The sequence below is a fragment of the Rattus rattus genome, chromosome 7 (assembly GCF_011064425.1).
Source record: "Rattus rattus isolate New Zealand chromosome 7, Rrattus_CSIRO_v1, whole genome shotgun sequence".
Classification (NCBI taxonomy): Eukaryota; Metazoa; Chordata; class Mammalia; order Rodentia; family Muridae; genus Rattus; species Rattus rattus.
In genome coordinates this window covers 13,628,459-13,641,441 of record NC_046160.1, presented here as the reverse complement: position 1 = coordinate 13,641,441, position 12,983 = coordinate 13,628,459, and positions in this window count along the sequence as shown.

Here is a 12,983-nt window from a genome sequence, read left to right as displayed (position 1 = left end):
TCTAACTCTATCAAATCTGATCAGTATGGCTCTGTGAGGTTTCCAGAGCCTAATCACACTTTTTCAAAACACAAAGACAAAATCTTTCTCTCAATGTACTGTGTTTCTTAATCTGTAACCAGAAAAGCTTGTATCTTGCACTCTCTCCCAGACTAACAATATAACCATCAAACTCAAAGTCACACCCATTATGAAGATTAAACAAGTTTTTAAAAATGAAAGTGACCTCAACAATGAGCCTGATAGGCTGTGTACTCTATGATATCAGGAAATGAACGCAACATTCCCGTGGAGCCCACGTTAAGAGAATCTGAGCTTCCTGTCATGGCAAATATCAAAAATAACCACAAACCCTCGCTAGCCGGCATTAAGGAGCCATATGGTCTTTAACGCGGGGTAATTCGTAGAACAAACTAAAGACCTTTTATCGATTCTAATACCAATAAGCAATGTATCAAACCAGGGCTTTAGCCCAAAATATATCCATTTGTTAAGCTCTCTACCTGGCGCCACAGATTTTTACTTAACCTTAATCACTTGTAAAGATCACAATACTCTACTTGGAGTCACTGACTAAATTTTCCCTAAGTTCTGAACCATGGATGAAAATCCCCATGTGATTCAGGTAATCTCTGTACTCTCCTTAAAACAAACTTAAACACCTTCTGTCAATTCTAATACCAATAAGCAACTTAAAAATCAGGACTTTAGCCCAGATTATATCCATCCTGGAGCCACAGATTTTTTTTAACCTTAATAACTTCTATAATATATGTCTTTATTCACTCTGCCTGGTGTTACAGACATTTATCACTACTCCCTTTTTGGAGTTCGTGACTAATTTTCCCTAAATTCTGAACTATGGATGAAAATCCCCACGTGATTCAAATAATCTCTTTACCCTCTTCTTTCTAAAAACGAACTTAATCACCCTTTTAACAACACCTGTCATTAACAAGTTGCTTGTCTAACTCGAATTTCAACCCAAAATTCCCGTGGAGCCCACATTAAGAGGAATATGAGTATCCTGAAAAAATTTCTAAGCAACCTTCTTTAAAAAGTGGCTTTTACGATCTACAGATTCAATGCAATCCCCATCAAAATACCAATCCAATTCTTCAAGAGTTAGACAGAACAATTTGCAAATTCATCTGGAATAACAAAAAAACCAGGATGGCTATAACTTTCCTCAACAATAAAAGGACTTCAGGGGGAATCACTATCCCTGAACTCAAGCAGTATTACAGAGCAATAGTTATAAAAACTGCATGGTATTGGCATTTTAAGAGACAGACAGATGAACCAATGGAACAGAATTGAGGCAAGCGAACCCACACACCTATGGGCACTTGATTTTTACCTAAAAATGTTCAACATCTTTAGTCATAAGGGAAATGCAAATCAAAACAACCCTGGAGATTTCACCTCACACCAGTGAGAATGGCTAAGATCAAAACTCAGGTGACAACAAATGCTGGCGAGGATGTGGAGAAACAGGAACACTCCTCCATTGTTGGTGGGATTGCAGACTGGTACAACCATTCTGGAAATCAGTCTGGAGGTTCCTCAGAAAATTGGACATTGAACTACCTGAGGATCCAGCTATACCTATTGGGCATATACCCACAAGGTGCCCCAACATATAAAAAAGACACGTGCTCCACTATGTTCATAGCAGCCTTATTTATAATAGCCAGAAGCTGGAAAGAACCCAGATGCCCTTCAACAGAAGAATGGATACAGAAAATGTGGCACATCTACACCATGGAATATTACTCAGCTATCAAAAACAATGACTTTATGAAATTCGTAGGCAAATGGTTGGAACTGGAAAATATCATCCTGAGTGAGGTAACCCAATCACAGAAAAACACACATGGTATGCACTCATTGATAAGTGGCTATTAGCCCAAATGCTTGAATTATGGATGATCAAAATGCGAATGCTTCACTCCTTCTTTAAGAGGGAGTACAAGAATACCCTTGGCAGGGAATAGAGAAGCAAAGATTAAAACAGAGACAGAAGGAACATCCATTCAGAGCCTGCCCTTCATGTGGCCCACACATATACAACCACCCAATTAGACAAGATGGATGAAAGCAAAGAAGTGCAGGTCGACAGGAGCCGGATGTAGATCTCTCCTGAGAGACACAGCCAGAATACAGCAAATACAGAGGTGAATGCCAGCAGCGAACCACTGAACTGAGAATAGGACCCCCCATTGAAGGAATCAGATAAAGAACTGGAAGAGCTTGAAGGGGCTCCAGACCCCATATGAACAACAATGCCAACCAACCAGAGCTTCCAGGGAATAAGCCACTACCTAAAGACTATACATGGACTGACCCTGGACTCTGACCTCATAGGCAGCAGTGAATATCCTAGTAAGAGCACCAGTGGAAGGGGAAGCCCTGGGTCCTACTAAGACTGAACCCCCAGTGAACGTGATTGTTGGGGGGAGGGCGGCAATGGGAGGAGGGTGGGGAGGGAAACACCCATAAAGAGGGGAGAGGGGCTGCCGCTGCGGAGAGCTCATAGGCAGCACCCCACGAGCAAACTTGAGCCTCGGGACCACAGGTAAGACCAACTTTTCTGCTGCAAGAGACCTGCCTGGTGAACTCAGGACACACAGAGGCAAAATTCCTCTAGGACCGGGCACTTACAGTGTTTACCGGGAGTCGCAAACCCTCGGATCCTGGCCCAAAGCAGCCCTCTGCTCCCAAACCCCGTGGGAGAGAGTCCTCACCGCCTGGTCAGGTTGGCACTCCTGAGACTGCAGAGCTGAAAAGACCACCAACACTGCCCACCACTGCCCACATCCCTGGCCCAAGAGGAAACTGTATATGGCCTCTGGGTTCCCATAGAGGAGGGCCCAGGAGCAGCAGGACCGCTGCGTCTGAGACACCACCAGAACCTGAAGAGACCTACCGGATAAACAGTTCTCTGCACCCAAATCCCGTGGGAGGGAGAGCTAAACCTTCAGAGAGGCAGACACGCCTGGGAAACCAGAAGAGACTGCACTCTGCACACATCTCTGACGCCAGAGGAAAACACCAAACGCCATCTGGAACCCTGGTGCACAGAAGCTCCCGGAAAGGGCGGCGCAGATCTTCCTGGTTGCTGCCGCTGCGGAGAGCTCATAAGCAACACCCCACGAGCAAACTTGAACCTCAGGACCACAGGTAAGACAAACCTTCCTACCCCAAGCGACCTGCCTAGTAAACTCAGGACACAGGCCCACAGGAACAGCTGAAGACCTGTAGATAGGAAAAACTACACGCCCGAAAGCAGAACACTCTGTCCCCATAACTGGCTGAAAGAAAACAGGAAAACAGGTCTACAGCATTCCTGACACACAGGCCTATAGGACAGTCTAGCCACTGTCAGAAATAGCAGAACAAAGTAACACTACAGATAATCTGATGGCGAGAGGCAAGCGCAGGAACCCAAGCAACAGAAACCAAGACTACATGGCATCATGGAGCCCAATTCTCCCACCAAAGCAAACACGAATATCCAAACACACCAGAAAAAGCAAGATCTAGTTTCAAAATCATATTTGATCATGATGCTGGAGGACTTCAAGAAAGGCGTGAAGAACTCCCTTAGAGAACAAGTAGAAGCCTACAGAGAGGAATGGCAAAAATCCCTGAAAGAATTCCAGGAAAACACAATCAAACAGTTGAAGGAATTAAAAATGGAAATAGAAGCAATCAAGAAAGAACACATGGAAACGACCCTGGATATAGAAAACCAAAAGAAGAGACAAGGAGCTATAGATACAAGCTTCACCAACAGAATACAAGAGATGGAAGAGAGAATCTCAGGAGCAGAAGATTCCATAGAAATCATTGACTCAACTGTCAAAGATAATGTAAAGTGGAAAAAGCTACTGGTCCAAAACATACAGGAAATCCAGGCCTCAATGAGAAGATCAAACCTAAGGATAATAGGTATAGAAGAGAGTGAAGACTCCCAGCTCAAAGGACCAGTAAATATCTTCAACAAAATCATAGAAGAAAACTTCCCTAACTTAAAAATAGAGATACCCATAGGCATACAAGAAGCCTACAGAACTCCAAATAGATTGGACCAGAAAAGAAACACCTCCTGTCACATAATAGTCAAAACACCAAACACACAAAATAAAGAAAGAATATTAAAAGCAGTAAGAGAAAAAGGTCAAGTAACATATAAAAGCAGACCTATCAGAATCACACCAGACTTTTCGCCAGAAACTATGAAAGCCAGAAGATCCTGGACAGATGTCATACAGACCCTAAGAGAACACAAATGCCAGCCCAGGCTACTGTATCCTGCAAAACTCTCAATTAACATAGATGGAGAAACCAAGATATTCCATGACAAAACCAAATTTACAAATATCATTCTACAAATACAGCACTACAAAGGATAATAAATGGTAAAGCCCAACATAAGGAGGCAAGCTATACCCTAGAAGAAGCAAGAAACTAACCGTCTTGACAACAAAACAAAGAGAAGAAAAGCACACAAACATAACCTCACATCCAAATATGAATATAACAGGAAGCAATAATCACTATTCCTTAATATCTCTCAACATCAATGGACTCAACTCCCCAGTAAAAAGACATAGATTAACAAACTGAATACACAACGAGGACCCTGCATTCTGCTGCCTACAGGAAACACACCTCAGAGACAAAGACAGACACTACCTCAGAGTGAAAGGCTGGGAAACAACTTTCCAAGCAAATGGTCAGAAGAAGCAAGCTGGAGTAGCCATTCTAATATCAAATAAGTCAATTTTCAACTAAAAGTCATCAAAAAAGATAAGGAAGGACACTTCATATTCATCAAAGGAAAAATCCACCAAGATGAACTCTCAATCCTAAATATCTATGCCCCAAATACAAGAGCACCTACATACGTAAAAGAAACCTTACTAAAGCTCAAAACACACATTGCACCTCACACAATAATAGTAGGATATTTCAACACCCCACTCTCATCAATGGACAGATCATGGAAACAGAAATTAAACAGAAACGTAGACAGACTAAGAGAAGTCATGAGCCAAATGGACTTAACAGATATTTATAGAACATTCTATCCTAAAGCAAAAGGATATACCTTCTTCTCAGCTCCTCATGGTACTTTCTCCAAAATTGACCATATAATTGGTCAAAAACGGCCTCAACAGGTACAGAAAGATAGAAATAATCCCATATTATCAGACCACCACCCACCGGCCTAAAACTGGTCTTCAATAACAATAAGGGAAGAATGCCCACATATACCTGGAAATTGAACAATGCTCTACTCAATGATAACCTGGTCAAGGAAGAAATAAAGAAAGAAATTAAAGACTTTTTAGAATTTAATGAAAATGAAGGTACAACATACCCAAACTTATGGGACACAATGAAAGCTGTGCTAAGAGGAAAACTCATAGTGCTGAGTGCCTGCAGAAAGAAACAGGAAAGATCATATATCAGCAGCTTGACAGCACACCTAAAAGCTCTAGAACAAAAAGAAGCAAATACACCCAGGAGGAGTAGAAGGCAGGAAATAATCAAACTCAGAGCTGAAATCAACCAAGTAGAAACAAAAAGGACCATAGAAAGAATCAACAGAACAAAAAGTTGGGTCTTTGAGAAAATCAACAAGATAGATAAACCCTTAGCCAGACTAACAAGAGGACACAGAGAGTGTGTCCAAATTAACAAAATCAGAAATGAAAAGGGAGACATAACTACAGATTCAGAGGAAATTCAAAAAATCATCAGATCTTACTATAAAAGCCTATATTCAACAAAACTTGAAAATCTGCAGGAAATGGACAATTTCCTAGACAGATACCAGGTACCAAAAGTTAAATCAGGAACAGATAAACCAGTTAAACAACCCCATAACTCCTAAGGAAATAGAAGCAGTCATTAAAGGTCTCCCAACCAAAAAGAGCCCAGGTCCAGATGGGTTTAGTGCAGAATTCTATCAGACCTTCATAGAAGACCTCATACCAATATTATCCAAACTATTCCACAAAATTGAAACAGATGGAGCACTACCGAATTCCTTCTATGAAGCCACAATTACTCTTATACCTAAACCACACAAAGACCCAACAAAGAAAGAGAACTTCAGACCAATTTCCCTTATGAATATCGATGCAAAAATACTCAACAAAATTCTGGCAAACCGAATCCAAGAGCACATCAAAACAATCATCCACCATGATCAAGTAGGCTTCATCCCAGGCATGCAGGGATGGTTTAATATACGGAAAACCATCAACGTGATCCATTATATAAACAAACTGAAAGAACAAAACCACATGATCATTTCATTAGATGCTGAGAAAGCATTTGACAAAATTCAACACCCCTTCATGATAAAAGTCCTGGAAAGAATAGGAATACAAGGCCCATACCTAAACATAGTAAAAGCCATATACAGCAAATCAGTGGCTAACATTAAACTAAATGGAGAGAAACTTGAAGCAATCCCACTAAAATCAGGGACTAGACAAGGCTGCCCACTCTCTGCCTACTTATTCAATATAGTTCTTGAAGTTCTAGCCAGAGCAATCAGACAACAAAAGGAGGTCAAGGGGATACAGATCGGTAAAGAAGAAGTCAAAATATCACTATTTGCAGATGATATGATAGTATATTTAAGTTATACCAAAAGTTCCACCAGAGAATAACTAAAGCAGATAAACAACTTCAGCAAAGTGGATGGGTATAAAATTAACTCAAATAAATCAGTAGCCTTCCTCTACACAAAAGAAAAACAAGCCGAGAAAGAAATTAGGGAAACGACACCTTTCATAATAGACCCAAATAATATAAAGTACCTCAGTGTGACTTTAACCAAGCAAGTAAAAGATTTGTACAATAAGAACTTCAAGACTCTGAAGAAAGAAATTGAAGAAGACCTCAGAAGATGGAAAGATCTCCCATGCTCATGGATTGGCAGGATTAATATAGTAAAAATGGCCATTTTACCAAAAGCAATCTACAGATTCAATGCAATCCCCATCAAAATACCAATCCAATTCTTCAAAGAGTTAGACAGAACAATTTGCAAATTCATCTGGAATAAGAAAAAACCCAGGATAGCTAAAACTATCCTCAACAATAAAAGGACTTCAGGGGGAATCACTATCCCTGAACTCAAGCAGTATTACAGAGCAATAGTGATAAAAAACTGCATGGTATTGGTACAGAGACAGACAGATAGACCCAGTGGAATAGAATTGAAGACCCAGAAATGAACCCACACACCTATGGTCACTTGATTTTTGACAAAGGAACCAAAACCATCAAATGGAAAAAAGATAGCATTTTCAGCAAATGGTGCTGGTTCAACTGGAGGGCAACATGTAGAAGAATGCAGATCGATCCATGCTTATCACCCTGTACAAAGCTTAAGTCCAAGTGGATCAAGGACCTCCACATCAAACCAGATACACTCAAACTAATAGAAGAAAAACTAGGGCAGCATCTCGAACACATGGGCACTGGAAAAAAATTTCCTGAACAAAACACCAATGGCTTACGCTCTAAGATCAAGAATCTACAAATGGGATCTCATAAAACTGCAAAAGCTTCTGTAAGGCAAAGGACACTGTGGTTAGGACAAAACGGCAACCAACAGATTGGGAAAAGATCTTTACCAATCCTACAACAGATAGAGGGCTTATATCCAAAATATACAAAGAACTCAAGAAGTTAGACCTGAGGGAGATAAATAACCCTATTAAAAATGGGGTTCAGAGCTAAACAAAGAATTCACAGCTGAGGAATGCCGAATGGCTGAGAAACACCTAAAGAAATGTTAAACACCTTTAGTCATAAGGGAAATGCAAATCAAAACAACCCTGAGATTTCACCTCACACCAGTGAGAATGGCTAAGATCAAAAACTCAGGTGACAGCAGATGCTGGCGAGGATGTGGAGAAAGAGGAACACTCCTCCATTGTTGGTGGGGTTGCAGACTGGTACAGCCATTCTGGAAATCAGTCTGGAGGTTCCTCAGAAAATTGGACATTGAATTACCTGAGGACCCAGCTATACCTCTCTTGGGCATATACCCAAAAGATGCCCCAACATATAAAAAAGACACGTGCTCCACTATGTTCATAGCAGCCTTATTTATAATAGCCAGAAGCTGGAAAGAACCCAGATGCCCTTCAACAGAAGAATGGATACAGAAAATGTGGTACATCTACACAATGAAATATTACTCAGCTATCAAAAACAATGACTTTATGAAATTCGTAGGCAAATGGTTGGAACTGGAAAATATCATCCTGAGTGAGGTAACCCAATCACAGAAAAATACACATGGTATGCATTCATTGATAAGTGGCTATTAGCCCAAATGCTTGAATTACCCTAGATGCCTAGAACAAATGAAACTCAAGATGGATGATCAAAATGTGAATGCTTCACTCCTTCTTTAAAAGGGGAACAAGAATACCCTTGGCAGGGAAGAAAGAGGCAAAGAATAAAACAGATACAGAAGGAACACCCATTCAGAGCCTGCCCAACATGTGGCCCATACATATAAAGCCATCCAATTAGACAAGATGGATGAAGCAAAGAAGTGCAGGCCGACAGGAGCCAGATGTAGATCGCTCCTGAGAGACACAGCCAGAATACAGCAAACACAGAGGCGAATGCCAGCAGCAAACCACTGAACTGAGAATAGGACCCCCGTTGAAGGAATCAGAGAAAGAACTGGAAGAGCTTGAAGGTGCTCGAGACCCCATATGTACAACAATGCCCAGCAACCAGAGCTTCCAGGGACTAAGCCACTACCTAAAGACTATACATGGACTGACCCTGAACTCTGACCTCATAGGTAGCAATGAATATCCTAGTAAGAGCACCAGTGGAAGGGGAAGCCCTGGGTCCTGCTAAGACTGAACCCCCAGTGAACTAGATTGTTGGGGGGAGGGCGGCAATGGGGGGAAGATGGGGAGGGGAACACCCATAAAGAAGGGGAGGGGGAGGGATTAGGGGGATGTTTGCCCGGAAACCGGGAAAGGCAATAACGTTCGAAATGTATATAAGAAATACTCAAGTTAATAAAAAAAAAAAATGAACCTGCATCTAAAACTAGAAGATAACAACATAGAATAATAAAAAGACAGAACAGGACAAAACAAACAGAAAAAAAAAGCCCAAGATCCTACTTTTGGGGATAGAATGACCCTTTCATAGGAGTTGCCTATCAGATATCCTGTATATCAAATATTTACAATTCACAATAGAAGCAAAATTATAGTTATGAAATAGCCATGAAAATAATTCTAAGTTTGGGGGTCACCACAATATGAGCAACTGTATTGAAGCATTGCAACATTAGGAAGGTTGAGAACCACTGGAGCACATTTAAAGGGAAATGTAGTTCTCTGCTGAATACTTTTCATGTGTATAAATCCTGAAGGAGATTTGAGAAAAATCCCCAACAGGAGTTATGTAGTTTGAAATTGGGATTAAATGGGGACTAGGAACAAAGAAGCAGAAGCTGACAATTCAGATCTTAGAAATCCTACTTTACACTCAGAGTTATTCAAGACTCTCAGGCCAAGATTACTTTGTTGTGTGGGTAAATTTTTTTCGTCAGGTTGAGGTGTGGCCGAAGTTAATGGAATAACCTAGTTACTTAGGTTACTCTCCATATCACTGTGCCAAAATTCCATTCTGGACATCTAGTCTTCCATATTGTCTCCAAAATACGATGAACACTGTTTAAGGCATTCCTAATGGAAATGGCACTCTTTTGAAGTCCCTCTCCAGTGGTGGGCAAGCACCTAAATTAGCACTGTTTTTGAGATGCTTAACTGAGACTCAACAGAAATATCTGCATACTCATCTCTGCGATGCTGGTCCTGACTGTATTAGAGCCCAGATCATCATTCATTTCTAAAGTTGATTTCATTTGCTCAATACTCCTGTATTATGTTTGGGGTTTGCTAAGGTGAGGTTTCCCGTTTAGATTTGTTTTTTGTTCTACTCTTCCTTGACAGCATCCAGATCCTCCTTAAGAGCACAGTGCATTCACACAAACCCAACATGGCATACAATTCACAACTTACCTTCAAGATGATGAAGGCACAGAAGGGATAACAGATCCTGCAGCACAACTGTAAGTAGTCCTCCTTGACAAAAGAATGGCTCCTAGTTGCATGGGAATGAATCTTCTTCCTCTCTTGAGTTGTTCTGTGGCCAACTCCAGAGGCTCAGGATTAAAGAGAGAGGAACCATCTGTGGGGTAGCTTATCGCAGTGAGCTTTGTGTGATTCTTTTTCATCTTCTTGGAGAATTGAGTAGAGATACCAGGTTCTTACCTCACATCCAGTTGTCTGGTTGACTTGGAGCTGCCTTTCAGGAGGGAAAATCCTGAACTGGATCTGTCTGAACTCCCATTCAGGGGTGAGACTGACTAGATTCCCTGGAAGCTGGAAAATGGAGCCCAGGGAAACTGGACCGCAGATGGGTGGGGAAGTCACACAGACATGATCAAGGAGTTGGTGATCTGAATGGATAAATCCCTTTGTTTTAAATTAAGAGGATAGGATCAGTTGTTATCTACCAAAGGGGAAAAGAACTAAGCCAAGAATGAATGTCTCAGGCTTTTACTACTGGGAGCGCTGTAGGAGCTGGGGAGGACACACTTTGGATTGCTGAGACAGAGCTCTCAATGGAGAAGGGAAAGAAGCTTGCTTTTGAATAAGATATAGGAGGGGTTGCAGAGCAAGCAGTGGTAACACCCTGGTCCCTGGCCTGAGAGACAGCAGGAGAGAACTCCCAGCTGCTACAATCCTCACACTGCCTGAATGCCCAGAAAATGCTGAGGTTAGGAAGCTGATTGGGATTGATCATCTTTTTGTGGCCACTCTCCTGCGTTTGGAAGAGCCCAGTTTAGAACACCAAGCTAAGATGAACAACCCTGTGACTGGAGAAACTACAACCTTGCTGGCCAGGCTTTGACTCTTGATGATGAGAGGTGACCACCACATGGCCAACTTAATGTGTTCCTAGTTTGGGGCATCCTAGCCCTGACAAACTGCACAACCTATACAGCCACCTCCACTAGAGCCTTCATTCAGGCTTTGTTCCTTCAGCACGAGCTCTGACTAAGTTGGTCATGGCAGGGTGCTTGGACTCTAGTCCCAGACCTTAGCTGGTTCATTCTTAGCTTAGGACCACTGAACCTAGTCACAGCTCCTTAGCTGGTTTATTCTTTAAACCACGTTTATTTGTTGGTCCTTAATGAGTTTGAAATTTAGATAACATTTAAAATCTTATGAGAAGAAATATTAAATCAGGGTAGGGGAGGTGGCTCAGTGGTTAAGAGCACTGACTGCTCTTCCTGATGTCCTGAGTTCAATGCCCATCAACCACATGGTGGCTCACAATCATCTGTAATGGGATCTCATGCCCTCTTCTGATGGGTCTGAAAACAGTGACAGTGTACTCAATTACATAAAATATAAGAGAGAAATATTCAATGATACTATTGATTTTCCCATATTGTCTCAATGATATGCTCCATTTTCTGTAAGATTTTGTACTTTCTCTTTTGTTTTGTGTTTTCTTTTCTATTAGTTTTCTGAGAATATTTTATCTGTTCTTTTCTTTAAAGATGTATTTATTTATTTTTATTTGTATGAGTAAACTGTAGTTATCTTCAGACACAGCAGAACAGGGCATCAGATCCCATTACAGATGGTTGTGAGCCACCATGTGGTTGCTGGGAATTGAACTCAGGACCTCTGGAAGAGCAGTCAGTGCTCTTAACTGCTGAACCATCTCTCCAGCCCCTTATCTGTTCTTTTTAAAGTGTATATTCCGGTACACTTTATGTCTCAGACATTCATCTTTATTTTTATTTGGAGTGTTTTCCCTATCTGTTTCATCTTTCTTTTCCTTTGGATCTCTTCCTATCAGTCTGTCAGTATTTACAGAATTCGTTTATCTCTTAGTTTTGCTCTTCATTTCTTTCGTATTTTCTCTGCATTGCTTTGCTTTTGTGTTCCTGGTGCTGTGTATCATATCCTTCCATCTCATCTCCTATCTTACTAACCTATCTTGGGGAATAGTCAATTATGTGATCCATTTTTATTTGTGCTATTTTCATTTGGATCTTTTAAAGCACCAAATATATCTGTTTATAATGTATAATCACTAGCCTATTTGTGTTGAGTGTAAGACCACAAAGCCACATTATTATATCTTAATTAGGTCACCATATCCACAATCAGCATGGTCTGACACAGGTTTTCACATTCTGTGGGAGGAGATATTGTTCTTAGTCTTAATCATGTAGCAAAGAAGAAAAACGTTCATGAATGAAAGCTTAAACCTTTCTGGTCTATTTTCTTTACCACACCGTAACTTTTAAAATAATGTTACATATTGAGACATCCATTGTAGGGAGAAAAACCGAATTTTTCTTTTTTGAAAACATTGCCTTATTTATTGCCTCTGCCTTCTTTCTTCTTCCTGAATCTCCCACACACAAATAAGACTTGAACAGCTTTTCAAAACGTATCATGCCTTATTTCCAGAATATTATCTATCTGAACAGTAATGGATACATGTGCTAAAATTTCAAGTCCTAAGTATTTTCACTTATTTCATCACTTACTCATACAAAATGTTATAAAATTTAAACACAAAAATTATAACATTTGGAGCAAATAGTATAGAAAAGAAGCAAGATATACAGAGAAATTGGTCTTTATTGAATTTCCAACTATAATACCTCCTAGCTTTTGAGTTTTCCTGTGACTGCTTTCTCTGAGATGAGAAATCATTTGCAAAATGGGAATGACAGTGTGTGGAGAGGGTGTGTTTAAACTTAATAATGGGAGTTTCAGTACTCTGTTGTCATGCTTGAGTTTAAATACTTCGTTTTTATTTAGCTTGCCATTCAAAATGGCCAAAAATATAATGTCAGCTCCTCCCAGAAGAGGTTTGGT